Consider the following 17,980-nt stretch of genomic DNA (forward strand, 5'->3'; position numbering starts at 1 on the left):
ATTTAGTAAAAGTTGGCGATGTTCATGTTGAATCGATAGATATCGGCTGCCACCTGCAGCTTTTCTGATGTGAAAATAATTGTTTATCCATTTTTTTTTTTAAATTGTCGAATTAATGTGAAGCTTTCTCTTAGTATTTGATTAAAATCTTATACCCCATCTTATATATTAATGATATTAATTTATTATTAAAATGTTGCTATATTTTTTTATTTTTAAATGTAAAGTATTTTTATGTATATGCATATTAAAAAATATATTCCCTTATACATATATAATATATTCATCGCATAGATCTCGTCTTGTCTCTAATTGACAGCAATCGCATACCGCATGTTGGCTCGAATTGCACATGTTATGGCCGCTTCCGTTAACTGCTTTTCTTCATTTTTTTTCATTATTTCGAGACTTCAGTTTAAAGCGTTCAAATAAAAACAAAATTTATTGAAGTTGTGCAATTATTGCAAAGCAAAGCCATAAACGATCTATGGAGCTTGACATTGCCCGAGCCCGATGGCGAGAGGCCGAGTCTGTTTCACGCCTCGCTAACTTGTCGTCTGGCCTCGCCAATGGGGGCGTGTCTAAAAGGGGGCCAGTGTGTGTGTGTATGTGTGTGAGTGTCGGCAAAGCCTAAAAGAAATTTCATTTTTATTGTGCTCGACACTTAACTTTATTAATTTTCCAGCCAATGACGAGTGCCTAGCCAGGGTGTGTATGTGTGTGAGTGTGTGTAGGGGCAGGGGTAGGCCTGGGGGGGGGGGGGGGGGGCTGGATCTGTGGCAGTTGTTGCTTTAGTAATCCATTACCGCAGGTGCCGTAAAAATGCTTAGTTTACGATATGCGATTAACGCGAAACAAGTGCGCCATAAAATTTGCCGCGTTCTGTCTTTTGTTTTGCTACGAAACGAATCCAGCATGTTTTTCCAGCCACGATTCAAAGAGGACCTACTGATGGGGTGTCCAGATGGGGGTCACCCCCTTCCACCCCCGTCACTTCCACTCGACTAACATTCGATTCATTTCAATAAAATGACAAATTTCACTGTTTGTCTCATCAAACGCTGGCAATACACTTGACAATATGTCTGCCTACTTTGGTCCCAGCGAGTTTTAGTGTCGCAAATAAGCATAAAATTCGTGTAAGAATAACAAAAGTTTATTTTACGAGAACTAAAAAACTTTAATTGTTGTCAAAGTTTTAATGAAAACTTGACAATTGAGGGGGTGCGGTAGGCGTAGCTCGTAGTATTGTTGTACAAGTGACCTATTTAGGTAATTAAATGCAGGAGAGAGGGGAATTCGCTGTTTAGGTAGGTAAATAGTTATTTGTTTATTTTATTTAGTTTCTGTAATGGTTTGTTACGCAATCTAATTTGGTTAATTATTTATATAATATATTGTATCTTATTATTTTTATTTAGTTAATATATTTACTAAGTGCACAGTTCCAAAATATCTTCAGCTGGAATGTATGACGCTACGGCTTAGAGCTTATCGATAACTGAATTTTCTATCATATTTCGATAGATTGAGCTTAACTCTGTTACTAAATAGTAAGTAGTATTTAACTAGCTTTATGATATATTTTATGTAGTTGGTTATATATAGTCTATCATTGTCATCTATTGACTATCTTTTAGCGATTGTCATCTATCGAGTATCATTAGCTTTAACATCTCTGTATTATCACTTACGCCTATCGATAAATATCGATTTTGAAATGATTTTATTGCGACTTATCAAAGTTTTTTTTTTTTCAAATTTCGATTATGCTATATTATTTATCTTGATCCCATATTTAATCTTCATATAAGGTTCATATATTAAGTAAAACTCAAGCATCTCATAACAATTCCTTAACCCAAAATATAGATATAAGACCCATACGGGTTTTTCTGCCCAGCAACTTCACCTTTCAAAAAAATTACTTATCCTCTTACCTACTAATTAAGAGCTTAATTTACTTTTCATTTTGCACACGTAAAGACAATTTCTAGAGAAGCTGATGCTATGGAATGTAATGCGAAATCCTTGAGCTGCTTAGCAGGAATAGCCATAATGTCGCACAGCTCGACGCATACGGCGCCCTGAAATTAGGCGGGCAAATTATGCAAAAAGCATAAGTGCAAAAAGCGGACACTTAATCACTCAACTTCCTGCCGGAAAAGGCAGCAGGCAGGCAGGCAGGCACAAGGCATTAGGCCAACGGGCGGACAGAGAGGAAGGTAGACAGCAGGAAGGCAGGCAGCAGGCACCGTCAAAAGAAATTAAAGTGAAGTATGCCCAAAACTTTGGCTGCCTTTCAAATGGCGCTGCGAACTGGAGAGGCGCGCATATCCGGAGTCAGTGCCAAACTAGACGACGCGTCGTCGTTGCGCTTCGAAAGCACATAAATTTTAATAATTTATCCCATATTATTCCACTTAAGTCGTTTAGATTTTCATAATAAATTAATAACGACAAACGCTGCGACGTCTTTGGCGACCTTGCGGGTCTGCCTGGCTGCTGGCTGCTGGCTGGACAAACAACGACAGCCAACAGGCAGGAGCCAGGAGCCAGGAGCCAGTAGCCAGGCAACTGCCACGTGATTGGCGGCCGCATCAATTGCCAAGGCGCAAAAGTTCTTAGCTCTCTGTGTGGATGTGAGTGCTGCGACTGCCTATAGCAAGAGCTGAGCGCGTGTCCTGTTTGGTGACGTGACACGAAAATTCGAGTTAATTTCTGGGCTGCTAGTTGAAAGAGAATCCGATTCATGAGTAGATGTTAAAATAGTTTTAATATTGGGCCTAAATTAAGTGGATCTAAAGAATTGGAAAATTTAAAAAAATACAAAAATTAATTTTTTTAAAGCTCAATAAATTTTTTTTAAATACTAATATTTTGTATTTAACTGTATAAAATATTTACAAAAATGATAATAGTTGCAATAATTTAAAAAACAATATATATATATTATGACCAAATAAATGATTTAAAAAATAAGAACAAAATGGAAGAAACATTAAAAATCCAAAAGAATAAATAAAACAAAATAATAATAAGAACAAAAAATTAAAGAGATAAAGTATTTAAATTTATTAAATAAGAATACAGATTTATTAAGTATTGGGGGAAGAAATTATTAATATAATTTTTTTATTATCAAAATAAATATTAATCCATATTATAATATTGAGTAATATAATATATATATATTTATATATATTTGTAGATTCTCCTTTTCTCTCTCTATTTCACGCTCTCATTACTAATAGACAGGCACATTCTAAAGCTATGCTGCTCGCCCAAACTCCATTTTCAACTCCTGCCCCTCCTGCTGCTGCTGCTGCTGCTGCTATTATAGCTACTGCTGCTGTTGCTGCCGGTGCTGATGATGATGGTGAGCGACACAATGTCGGGCAGAGCCGTCGATTGAGCTAGTGTATGGCTCGACGGGCGTGCGTATCAGTGAGGGGTGGTAGCGGGGGTAGTGGAGCAGCAAAAAACGGGAGGGGCAGGCGTGGTTGTTACGTGCGCGCTGCTGGGCGCTGCTTTTGTGGCTTATTTATACGCTTAATTTGCGCCACAATTTTATTTACAAATTGTTGCCAAAACGCCAAAAGTTGCGCCTTGCGGCCGCAAGGCCGGCAACTGAGATTTGCGGCATTTTCGGTTAATGTTTATGTGAGACAAAAGCGGAAATTTATTGTGTTGCACGCACTGGCGAGGGGTGGCTCAACTTTGGGGCCAAGCAGTAGCTCTGGCAATTTATTGACACACACACACGCACGCACACGCATAAGTGAGCAAGTCGAAGCGGGCAATTGGCTAAAACGCCTCGCTGATTAGCTTTATCCTGGCTAGCACTTGCTCCCGCTCTCTCCCGCTCTCTCCACCTCTCTCTCTCTTCCTTTTACACTGTTGCTGTCGCTGTTTGTTGCTTCAGTTAATGCAAGCTCTGTTAACAGCTCGTCAAATACAATTTGCCAAGAGCAGCACACTTAACCACAGCATCACACAGGACTCAAGACACACGAAGTACACACACACACACAGGATAAGGCAGGACATACTGGCCACAGGACTCGGTGAAGCAACCGCTAGTCAGGTTGTTTATCAAATTTTGCAGTCATTGATGCTGATGCGGCAAAGCCAACAACAAAAAGACCGCAATCATGAAGCGTTTTATTATAAAATATGTGCTAGACACTCTAGCAAGACAGGGAGCGAGCAAGAAAGACACGCTCTCTCTCTCTTTCTCTCACCCGCTCTTTCACTCTGCATACTTTCAACATTTTCAACATTTATTAGCAGCAGACGAATGAGAGAAACGCTCAGCCACGTCTCGAACTTGACATGACTTGACCAGCCCCAGTCAGCTCGGCTCGTCTGTAACAGTTTTGACATGTGGCAGCTACTGTGCACAGTGGGATACATGCAGAAAATGTTACATTTTTAGATGCAAATTCCTAATTTTGTTGATAACAGATATTTCTCTATGTACATTCAAAATTAAATAAGCTTAAAACAAAGTAGAAATATAATTTAATTATAATATACTATTTATTGAAAGATAATTATAATAAATAGAGTTATATAAAAACTAAAAATAAAAATGTCATTTTAAAAGTATATAAAGTATATAGATTAGTAATAAATAATATATTTTGTTTTTATAAATAAAAAAAAAAAAATTGAACAAATGTACACGAAAAATTAAACACACAAAAATTAGACTAAGTAATTTAATTTTTTACTTGAAAATTTTTAAAAATATTTTAGAAAAAAACAAATATAACATTTTATGTAATATTAATATCTGGTTACACTGTACTTTGTGCATGTGTTACCTCTACCTGTCTTTTTTTTTAGCTAAATGGAAAATTACGCATTTTCTTCTTTTTCTCTGTGTGCCGTTTCTCTTAACGTATAAAGCTATCGAAGCTGTCATTATAGATTTTCCGTGATCGAATGGCTCACAAGAGCTGTTGATGGAGCTGCATATGTATTTGGCCTTGCCTGCGTGTGTGTGTGTGTGTGCGAGTGCATTTCTGTATGCAGCCTTTATTGTGTGTACTTAAGTTGTGAGACACTTAATATTGTGGCTTTGCGTGTGTTTTCCACTTTTCATTACATGCTTTTCACGTGTTCATTTTCCAAACTTCAATGACTTCAGCTTCAGCTTCAGCTTTAGCTATCTCTCTATCTGCATTTGCATCCGCAATTCGTGTGCATGTATGCAAGCATGTGTGTGTGTGTGACTTTGTGTGTTGGTTTCGAGTACCATTGAATTGATTGATGTTTGATGCACTCAACCACAACGACATGCAGCTAACCGCAAGGCTGCTGCGGCTTCAACTGCTCGGTCTCTGCATTCCTTGCACTCTCACTAACACTCGAGTCCCTCCCCCCTCTCGTTATACACACCCTCTTCGGGCACTCTCGGAACCCTGCCGCCCGCCTGCCCAGCAGCTGTCATTGCGCATTTCTGTAGCATACTTTTCGGAGCGCCGCTGGCAGTCAAGCAAAGCCAAGGCATTCAGAAGTACTCGGCTTGTTGTATGCGTATTTATGCGTCGATTGCGACCACATCGGAAATGATGGAAAAAAATTATAAAGTGATTGAGTAGCGTTGAAAGACTAGAAGATACTCAGCAGTAATAGTTTAATTGAAGTATTGAATTCAATTTATTTCCCCTCTAGACTTTTTCGTTTGGCGAATTGCTGAGGAAGAACAAATAGAGCTGCGTTCCTGATACTGACAGTAGTTGCTCTACTTGAATACAAAAGTCTTATAAGCTTAATGCAGTTAATATGATTGAAACACACACTTGATCAAATATACCCAACATAATGGGCATAGAACAGTTAAAAAAATTGATGCAACGAAAAAATCGAGAGCTCGAGCTTTTAGCCATGAATTACAATGAATTCGAGTGCAGTAATCTGACCACACATAAATTTTGCGACCTGTTTTTAACAAATAATATATATTATATATGTATGTATATATGAATATGTGAAATATACATGTGTGGTTCACACATGATACGTTATATGTATGGGCGTGGCGTAAAATAAATGTGCGAACACGTTTTGATTTACGCCAGCGACAGCTACGGAGCGATTTAATTATATTTTAATAAATTAAATATTTATAATAAAAATGCGGCAATAAATAAATTGAGTAAATATGTGCACAAAAACCAAAGAAGAAAAGCAATAATAACAGCAGCAGCTACACCAATAATAACCACAATTGACAACAAGTTCAAAGATGCAGTCAGATGTGTTTATTAAAATACCCTAACTGAAGAGAGCCCTATTATTTTTTAATGAAATATTTAAAAAATTTTTATTTTTAATTAATTTTAAAAATATAATAATTAATAATGTATACATCGTCTTGTGGTAGACGGAAATTGTTATATATTGATATATTAGAATTTTGATATACTGATATTGTTAAATTGATTGAAAAAAGAGTAATTCGAAAGCGAATTTCTAATTTCTTAATTCACTTATTAAATATCTGTTTATTTTTTTCAATCAAACGCTTTAGTTTGTTTACCCAGCATTTTGTCACGCATAAAAATTAATTTCATTTATTAGTATTTTTTAAATACCACACTACAGCAGATACCAGAGTCAGGCTCATTTGCATAATTTGCACACAACAAAAACCTGATGAAATGAAATGCATTTATCAAATTGAAATAATTTTTTACAGTTGCCTTATGCCTGCTGCCACGCCCACACCCATACCCTATCGACATGCTCGCCTCCCACCATTTTTTGTTGCCCCTTTTTCTTTCGGCGCGTACAATAGCGCAAGTATTTTCGTATTTTTGCACTTCCGCTATAAATTCTGGAGTTTATGGTGCGTATCACTTGGTCCAATGTTTTACATGCAATACCCCCTTCAGTCGCCATAGCAAAACAAGCAAACTAAAAATATAACACCAGAAACTGTGCCGAGGCACAGACGAACTTAATTTATTAGCCTTTAAAATATAGAAATAGTTTTCTTTGCGTTTCACAACTTGCTTAACATTAGATTAATAGCGAGCTGTAGCTTAAGAATTCGAAAAGTTTTCTAGTTTCCATAGAAGAGACTTTTTTTTTAAAAACTGGGGTGCTGAAATTGTGTCCATAATTTTCCGATATTTTGTTATCAAAAATTCATTATTTTATTCTAGTTTCTAACTTTTAAATGTATATTCTATCCATCGCTTATCTTATCCCTCCCTCATCATATCCTTATCTCTTTCACCATCAAGGTGACCTCAAGGTCACTGCGCCTCAACGTCACTGCCCCTCAAGGTCATTGAGGCCTCAAGGTCATTGGCGCCTCAAGGTCATTGGCGCCTCAAGGTCATTGACTTCTCAAGATAATTGACCCCTCAAGGTCATTGACCTCAATAGGTCATTGAAGCCTCAAGGTCATTGAGGCCTCAAGGTCATTGACCCCTCAAGGTCATTGAACACACAAGGTCATTGACTTCACAAGGTCATTGGCTCCACACGGTCATTGACCCCTCAAGGCCATTGACCCCTCAAGGTCACTGACCCCTCAAGGCCATTGACCCCTCAAGGCCATTGACCCCTCAAGGCCATTGACCCCTCAAGGTCACTGACCCCTCAAGGCCATTGATCCCTCAAGGTCACTGACCCCTCAAGGCCATTGACCCCTCAAGGTCACTGACCCCTCAAGGTCACTGGCGACGTTTCCTTAAGCTATATCGGAAGTCTCTATAAGAAGAAAAGGGTTTGCTAAAGATTTTGTTGAGATATTTGAAGATATCATCCCATCCATCGGCTAAAAAAATATTTATTTAATTACTTTTAGCTTAAGGTAAGCTAAGTAAGTTAAAGGGCAGAAGAAGGAATTGTATGTATTCCATAAAAAAATAAATAAATAAATTGAGAAAAACTTGTATATATACATATACATACGATAAACCACATTAGGTGGGATATTTTTTTGCTAATGAGATTACCTTATTTTAATAATTACTTAATATATATTTTAAGTTTATATACTTTTTGGAAGAAACTAATTTACAACTAAGGAGTTGCGCAGGCAACTTTGATAAGTAGAGGCGAAACATAAAGAATAAGCTGTAGGTAGTAGTAGCTGGGCAGCAGTTGGGAAAGCGCGCCAACGTTATGCGACATGAACGAAAAACTTTCGCGACTTAAGGGTTGACATGCAGCTAAAGGAAGTTTTTGGAACACTAACTGAAGCTAGAACAGGAGCCGGAGTTAATGCTGTTGCTGACTTCAGCTGCTGCAGCTGACTGCTGCTGCTGACTGTAACATTTTTGGTTGAAATATAAAAATCCATTTTGCTAACGTTTTGGCTTCATTTAATGAGCTTTACGCAGTTTTGGAGGAGGAGCAGCAGAAGGGAGCATGGGGCAGCCATGGCTGGGAGTTGCTGCATTGTCTCCATGCTGTGTGCCACAGTGCTGCAGCTGACTGCTTCTTAATTCGCTGCCGCATTGCGATTCTAATTCACATGTTTGCGGTTGCTCAAGTTCTCGACTAACTGTGCTCTGCCTGCCTGTGCTTTATGTGGCATCAGTCGGCCATCCGCGTGCTTTATCCTCGACGTGGCAACAATGGACGCTGTTGAAAGTTGCTCGTGGCTGACGGCATCTGTTGTTGTTGCTGTTGGTCAACCTGGTTGGTCCACAATGACGCAGCGGCACATTCGCTGTAATTGTTACAGCGGTTGCACCTCTACACAAAGAAAAAAAAAATAATAAGAGCACCACTCGACAACTCTGCCGCAGGTTTGAAAACTTTTCTGCCACGGCTCTGATTTTGTCGAGTTGCTTGGCTGACTGCAATGCACCAGAGACTTTGAGACGTCGGCTGCAGCAGCCCATTGCAGTGCTAGCTGCGTCTGAGGTAGCCCCCAACTCCTAACAGCCCGCACCCATTGCCCATTGACAAACACATGGCCAAGAAAAGTGCGCAAATTGCAATTACGATCTGAGAAGGTGGCCAAACATTAAAGTAAGTTAATGTCTTGATTTTTAATTTAATATATTTAGGATTACGATTTTCATTTGTAATAGTATTAGAGGAATTTCGGATAAATCCCATTTTCTGAACTTTTTATTTTCTATATGTATTTTAAGTCTACCGAAGATATTTAAATGGAAAAATCCAGTAAAAATATGTATAGTAGGATGTAGAATAATGGGAGTGATAGAAAAAGAGAGAGATACAAATAAAATGATAGTAAAGTGAGACGGAGATAGAGATGTGTGTGTAAATAGAGATAGACAGAGAGTGAGAGAGGGAGAGAGGGAGAGAGGGAGAGAGAGAGAGAGAGAGTGAGATAGAGAGTGAAAGAGCAAGAGAGAAAGTGAAGGGGTGAGACATATACATATACATATATTCGATTAGATCGCGAGAAAATATACAAGAAAAATATATTTCAATATTAGTTTCTACCCAAAATTCGAATGGCTCAGCTGTCTGCTTCAACCTGCTTGAGTTGCAATTGGTAAAAATTTGTAGTTGTAAATAATTTTGTATTCAGGTTAGCATGAATAGCAAATCCATGCGAGCTAATGTACTCATGCTTCCATTCAAGAGCAGCTCACTTATTTCTACATATTTCAGCAGCATCGCCTCGACAGGCAGATAAATATCATTATTTGGGCAAAAATGCTGCACTGCATGACAGCCCTTACAAGGTGCTTACAATTTGGCCAAATATGCCACAGGAACAGCCGCACTTAGAGCAACGCGTAGCAGGTGAGGTGAAAAGAGGATGAGGGGGGAATCGTGGGCAATGTGGAGCCATTGATGGCGCCAACGGAAGCGGGCCAGCAGGAGGGCGTCCAACCGAAAGCATTTGCATTTGAATTATATAAAAAATGAATTGGCATTGGCCGGGCAATCGGCATTTGATTTCATTTCTGTTTGAAGCACCTGCTTCAACTCAACGAGTCTGCCTGTGCCCGGCCAATCGACTTGGCCAATTGCATTTTATTTATTTACCACCCGAAAGTCGTAGCTAGGCGCTATTTAAAGTGGTTTAAAACTGCGCCCGGCCGCGTTGCGGTTCGATTTGAATTTTGTATCAATGCGAACGGAAAACGGGAAACGGCAAACGACCCAACGGATCTCATAAATTGCCAACGAATCACAAAAAAAGAAAAAAAAAATATATATATATATCGAATATGTGCAGCATAAAATATTTAAATGCCATAACGAAACAATCAAAAATCAGAAATATATCGAGAGAATTTGTAGTATAAATACAACTACCAAATTAATAGCGCAGAGTTGAATGGATTGAAGGGAGTGAAATATTGGGCTGAGAAGGAGGGAAGAGGCAATGTGTGTGTGTGTGAGGCAGAGGGAGAGGAAAAAGGAAGTTAGAGAGAGAGATAGCTAGAGGGCGAGGAGTAGTGAAAGCTTCATGGCAGATTAATTTAAGAGCCAATGTTCATATAGTTAGAGAAGCATGAGGTGGGCTTGAGCTGACCAGAGAGGGTGTTCAAGCACCTTTCTCCTTGCATTTTCTCCCTGTGAGCACAAGTGAAATACGACTAATCGGCCTATGCATGTCTGATAGCAAATAGGGAACAAGTCAAAATATATACGTACAAATATTTATATACAAATATACAATGGCATTTTCAATGTAAGCTAACATCTCATATACCTGTCTCTTTCATTCTTTAAACCTAAAATAAAATGTAAACAAAATTAATAATGCTGGTCGCTGCGTCCTGTTGATGCTGCAATGGCCTAAGCTATTGCTGTTTGCGATCATTAGAAGTGACAGAGCCGCAAAGCCACGTGCTCACCCCATTTATCGTCTAGGTCTCCTCCATCACCTACTTGGCCTCCTCCTGCTGTTGACCATTTGTCGTGGCTGTGTTTTTGGGCTCAGTTCAATTTTCTGGTCATGCACATGGCAGCCGCTGCAGCACCGACGATTTTGTTCATTAGGCACGCACATTCGCGGACATGCCCACACGGCCACGCCCCAATTGAACAGCCCATCATTGGGGCAATGGCGATTGTTCGATGAGGCTGCCAAACCGGCTGCAGGTCCTGCTCCAATCGCCAGCTTCAGTTCCAGTTGCAGCAACAGGGCTCGGCTCCCGCTTCTGTTTCCGCAATGTAATCAACGAAATCGCTGAAATCGTTCAAAATCGGTTCACACGTTGCATTTATGGGCGTTTTGTCTGGGCCACGCAACAACAACAGCAACAAAAACAACAGCAGCAGGAGCAGGAGCATCGCCAGCAACAGCAGCAACGGCAACAATATCGAGCTAGCAGTACAATGGACAAACAACGAGAATAATCGCCGGAGGCTAAAAAATCATGGCTCGGCACAGCCATTAACGGCAAATCTGGCAACGCTTTTAATTGCGCACACAAAAGGCCAAAACACAGCATCCAAAAATGAGTTATTAGCATTGCGCTCGAAGAATGCTAAACGCAAATCAGCTGGGCCCAAAAAAGGCTCATCGCAATATAGATGCAGTTCATGGAGTGGCCCGATTATGTCTGGAATGGCGATTACAGCTAGTTGAGGGCGAACTATCATATAACGGTTGGATTTAGAGCTATGCCAAGAGAAACTGCACTAAGTTGTACTTATGAATCGTATATAGGACCTCAGCTCGAAAAATATAGAAAATTTTGAATATCAAGTATATAGGCATATATGTATATATGAACGTATATCAATAGATCTTTTAATGATAACCTCTCTAGCAACTTTCCCAGTTATGGAATTTACAGTTTAAACATGAAATTCGTATATAACATTACAAAGTTCATATAATTATGTCAAGTATCTTTTCCTATAAAGCGTAGTTATGGAAAAGTCATTAAGACGGTGAACTGATAGATAGATAGTATGGAAGTAATAGAAGTATTAATAGAGATATAAATATAAATAGGAACCAAAAACAGTGGTCACTCAGAAATAAACTTGTAAACATTTAACACAAGCTATAATTCAAGCAATATACATATTTATCTATATTGATTAATAATCCTCAGATCAAGTGAGACACAAGCAGGCCGGACAAGCAGAAGAAGAGAGAAAAAAAGAACATTAACACCTACTGAAACGAAGACGAGCCAAGGCGTCAACAAGTAAAACTAATCTGACAGCAAAACAAATAATGGTGATTTTTATGCCATGAACCCAAGCAACAGCAGAAAAGAGAGAGAGAGAGAGAGAGAGAGAGAGAGAGAGAGAGAGAGAGTGAGAGAAGAGAGAGAGTGGACGGGGCAGAGGGGCTGTTCTGATTGCCCTATCCTTGAGCAAGAGAAAAGACTAATGGTGATGTTGTACAAAACGTTGCTGGTGCTGGGGAAAGGGTCATGGGAGAGGCCTGTTTGGGGCCAGGCTATATAAATATTCGAATGGGGTTAGTAAGCCAAGCCACGTTTGGCTGATGGGTTAAGGTGAGCCTAGAAGGGCGTTCTGACGACACGCTAATCAAAATGTGTTTATTTATTAAACAAAATTATAAAATCAGGTACCACACGAATCCGTTAAATCACGACCAAAGGCATTGCCAATTAAGCCTTGGCTTGTTAACAATGCTTACTCTTTGGTTAACCTGACAAGCCAACCTCAAGCAGAAAACACACTCACACACACACACATAGACTCGCATGAGTGTGTTAAGTGTTGTTGAAGTTGTTGTTGCTTTCGAGGTAATTTCTGTGCACACAAAACGCAACTAAAGCTCAGCAGAATGCTGAGACCATGCGGCTACGCTAAAGAAAAAAATGCAAGGAAAAAGTGGTTAACTGATGTGGTAGTGGGATACCCTATAAATTCGATCGATGTAGGCTAATTAAGTTTTACACGGAGGCACACAAACAATTCACAGTCCTTAACATTAAAAATTAAATTAATAGTAACTATTAATAACTATTATATATTAACTATTAATAACTATATAATTAACTATTAATAACTGATATAGTTAGTTTTAAGTAGATCGATAACATTATTTCTTTTTAGTATTTTATTTTTAAGCAATAGGTGTGACATATCTCTGTAGTGTGATTGTGATAATATGAATAGTCCTATGAAGTGTATATCAATATCTTCTCTTGAAGCTATAAACACAATTTATCGATATTTATATAGCATATGAAACTTTAGCGACAATGGCGATATTGTTCCATCTGATATTAGAGCGCTAAAAAATCGTTTAGGCCTTATAACATGACCAATGATATCTTACTAAAATTAAAAATAATATAATTACATATCTGGCTTTTAGAAACCAAAGTGAAGATATTTATTGATATCGATAAATATTCGAAAATTAAGAGCACTTTGGGCTTGCAAATATATTTGTCATGAACAGGTAATCCACTGTCCTCAAACCAAGCTTGCATCAGACTCTTAGCTCCGAATTAAGTATACCTCCATATCTATTTATATCAATTTACAGGGTATACGAAAACAAAAATAAGCAGCAGTAACGACTCGTGCGCCTATTTCTAATTTATGCACTGCCAGTGGACTTGTTATGCTTAGCGCTCGCTGCCACTCAACTTGAAGAGGCGTGGCGGTTGGCAAGGGGGCGGCGGAGCGGCAATAGCAACAGCAGCAACAACAACAACAAGAGGGAAGGCAAACAATTAGAAAGTCTCGCATGTTGCATGCAAAGCTGGCGACTTGAGGGGCCAGCTTGTGTAGCAGTTGCAGGTGCAGGCGCTGAAGCGCAGCTGACGAAAAGCAGAAAGAAAGAAAGAAAGAAAAAATAAAAACAGAACGCATGTGGAAAAGCAGCAACAAATTTGTTGCATACTTCGCGGCAACGCGCTTCAAGTGCCACAAGCCCCGGGGCAGGCAAAGCACAGGCGGCCTCATGACTGCGGCAAATTAACACAATATCTGGAGTGTGTGTGTGTGTGTGTGTTTTAGGGTCTATACTAATATGTGTGTGTTGCTGTTGTTGTTGTGGGTCTTTTATTTCAGACGTGCGTTTTTAATTTCTTATAAATTGGCCGCGCCTTCACATTTTCGCAAAAGGATCACTAAAAATCTGCTTAAATGCCATTGTTTATCGCATTAGTTGGCCATTTTTAGGGTTAACACTATAAGCTCGTGACTATAATGACTCTATGGTATGTTACATTATATATATATACACTCCTGCTCATTCTCTTCCCTCCATCCATCCCCTGGCTCATTCATTTTATGGCCAACTAGCATATCAGTTGAGCTGAGTGATGTATTGGCCCTTAGTTTGCATATAGCAAATAAACGCATATTCAATACAATATACAAACTTCACACAGAGACATGCTCATATATATATGTATATGTGTATATATACATATATGAGTCTATATGCTTATTTTTCTCATGCCAAATAAACTGATAAACTGATTGCAGCCACAGTTCAGCGGGCGCATAGAAGCTGTTTGGGGCGGGCTGTATCAGCCACGCTGGTTGCGGGCGTAAAGCAGCCAAGCGACACCGAAACAGTTGCGAAATTTATAACCAAAACGGGAATTACAAAATCCCATATAAATTTATGCATACAAGAGCTGTTAACGGAAAAAAAAAGCATATGAGATTTTGAAAATACCCTTATATGTGGCGAAATAAGTAAAATGTAAAATATAATGGCATGTATACAATATGTATATAGTGATTGACCATAGTTATATTTTATAGACAGAAAATTGGGTGTGCTGTTTGAAGGTCAGAATAAATTTAGTTAAATCTGAGTCTAACAGCTGAGCTTAGAACTTATTATAACTTATTATAAAATATTTGTTCTACAATATATTTATATATATGTATTCTAAGTTCATGTATAATATTTGTATTTATGTATATAATATACATATATGTATATAATATAATATTTTTATAATTAATCGCAAAATATTTTGTTCCTTTTATTAATATTCTTATTTATTATTTTATTTATGTATTTTTTTGTATATTCATTTATAAAATATTATTGGATTTATTATACAAATATTAAAATTAAATTATTTACAATCTGTTAAAAAAAAAATTTACATAATTATTGCAAAAAAAAAAAAGAAATAAATAAATAAATAAAAAAAAAAATAAAATAAAATAAAAAAAGATAAAAAAAAAATAACAATCCTAATAAAAGAAACTCAGTAATATTTATTGTCCTATTATATATTCTTGTCTACAAACTTGATCTAAGTGTACTTCGCTGTGCTAGGGCCAAGAATCCATCAATTTTGGCTCATATCTTTCAGAAATATAATTCACTCCAATAGGGTATAAGCAAGTGGGTTCATATGTGTGCATTTAGTATAACAGTAAGAAAAACAGAGAAAGAAAGTGCAAGATAGAAACAGAGAGAGAGAGAGTAAGAGGGAGAGAGAGAAAGAGAGAGTCGTGAAAGAGAAAAGCCCAACAAAGATGTGTCGATAAAACAGATTTCGATATCAGCAGCGACACGAACGAAGGACGACATAACGAGACGCAGCGCAGCGTTTCAAATGAAGTGCGAATGTGGTGGAAGAATCACACGCACATACACATGAGTGTATATCTCTGTGTGTGTGTGTGGGTGTGGCTGATTGTGGTTTTGATTTTCGCTGAAACTCTATTCACCCATAATTTACTCGCTTTTTAAATTTTGCCATTTGTGAAATACACGCACACACACACACACACACACACACACACACACGCACACGCACACACAATATCAATTTCAGTGAAAATGCAAATTCCAAAATTGAAAGAACTGTGTGTGGGATGGGAGGACGAAGCTGTGGCGGATGGCAAACTGTTTATGGCTGCCGCCTCAACGCGCAGCGAGCAGATTGTTTCCGCAGTTGTAGACTTCTGGCAGCCGGCAGAGCACAGCACATACACACATACAGCAAAAGCCCACACACACGCACAACACATTGCACACACACAGAGCCCAATGAGTCGGAAGTAAGTGCGAGAATTCGTAGATTTTTCTTGTCTACCACAAAACGCTTGATACACTGTGCTAAATATAGATTTGGATTGAATTTACTACTATTTATATTACATTATAATTTAGTAAGTATATATATTGTATATACTATTATATGGCAATATATCAATCATTTAAAGTTTCGTTTCTTATATTTCATTATGTTCAAATGAAATTACGCTGAGCGTAATCAATCTCACAGGCGAGAGCCAATCACTCAGCTATATACGCTCAGCTTCAGTTCCAGACACCACTCAGACAGAACTCTCTTCGTTGCTTAGGTTGAGCATAATTATGAGTATAAGTAAGACAGCTCTCTCACTTAACTCTTACAATAGATACTAAGACGATCTCTAGCAATCTCGTATGGAGAGTGTGTCTAAATAATTAGTTGGTTTGTGTCTTAGCTATGGCAGACAGAAAATATATATAGACATCCAATACATAACATGTACATACATACATTATATATAAATATATTTTCATTATATAAAACTAAAAGTATATTTTAAAAACTTTTTTTAGTCTTTTAGTTAGAGCTTTTCAAACATGCATAAAATGCAGTTGGGCTTTCTTCTACACCAATGTCATTACTATTTTTATTTATTTCATAATTTATTTAAATTGTATTAACATTTGGGCATGCGCAAATTACTTAAATAATTAATTGATTTACTTCATTAACACACAAAAATAGTTTCTCTTTCTCACTAAAAAAACACATTATTTTCGTTCAGTGTAATTGTGCATCTCTTTTACACTCGGCTATAGTTTACCTAACGCTCTCTGTCATTTTCACAGCTCGATGTCTGCACCTCTAAGAGTATTTGCGCTGCCACGCCCCCAATCTGCACGCTGCCCGCTCTTGAATTCGAAGTGTTAATTTACGAAATTGCTGGAGATTTCATTGAGTTAAGAAGTTGCTCGCCAAGTTGTGTGCTTCTATATGTTGTTGTTGTTGTTGTTGCCCTACGCTGTCTTCCGTCCGCTCAGTTCTTGCATTTATTTATGCATGTAAATGTGCACATACATACACACACACACACACACTCGACACGTTTACCTTTGGCCCTTTCGGACTTGCGCCATTTCCACTAGTTTTATTTTTAACTCGTATTTAACTCGCTCTCTTTCCATCTCTGTGTGTGTGTGTGTGGGAGAGGCTTACATACGCATCCTGCTCCCCTCGCTGGCCTCCCCAGCCACGCCCACTGCATGTTTATGGTGTCTGCTGCTATCAGAGCGCTTCGATCTTGGTAAAATGGAAATTTACACGTTAACACTTTTGGCCGCTTGTAAGTGATTTGGTTTTAATTCGCTTGATGGCGTCCGTTGGCTACCAGCAGCAGCCCTACTCTCTCTCTCTCTCTCTCTCTCTGACTCTCTGACTAAAATACCCATGCCAAAACGTTTGCGGCTACACGGCAACAGCAGCAACAGCAACACCAACATAAACACACAACAACTCCTGCTGCTGCTGCTGCTCCTGCTGCTGCCTAGCAGACAAGTCCTTTGGGGCTGCGCTCATGTGTTTGCTATAAACATGCACAGATGTGCTACACTCAGCGGAAATGCTTCTAAGTCGGAATTAAACTTGAAAATAATTTGTTTAGTTAAATTTGAAAACTTTTAAAGTAATTCACCTGTGAAATATGAGTATGAATATCTTAGAAAAGTTTTAATTTCTTTTTTCTAATAATTAATATTGAAAAGTAAAATTATAGAGAAGTGGCACATTGCCAACCAACAAAATATTTATATTATTATTATATTATTTTTTCTATTTTTCTATCTATCGCAGTAATTCATGAATTTTGAGACTCTGCTAGAAGAGTATTTGCCATTGGGAATGAATGAATTGAATTCTATTCCTCTCTTTCAGAGATCCTAGTTACCAGACGATAGCGAACAAACATTTACTGCCTAGTCAATGGTAAATCAATGACTCCACTATATAATAACGTCACTCTTAGAAGTTTAGAATCTAATGTAGTGTGTAATTTTTGTTTGAAA

Source organism: Drosophila arizonae, chromosome 3 (genome assembly GCF_054131065.1).
Source record: "Drosophila arizonae isolate 15081-1271.41 chromosome 3, UAZ_ARI_1.0, whole genome shotgun sequence".
NCBI classification, from domain to species: domain Eukaryota; kingdom Metazoa; phylum Arthropoda; class Insecta; order Diptera; family Drosophilidae; genus Drosophila; species Drosophila arizonae.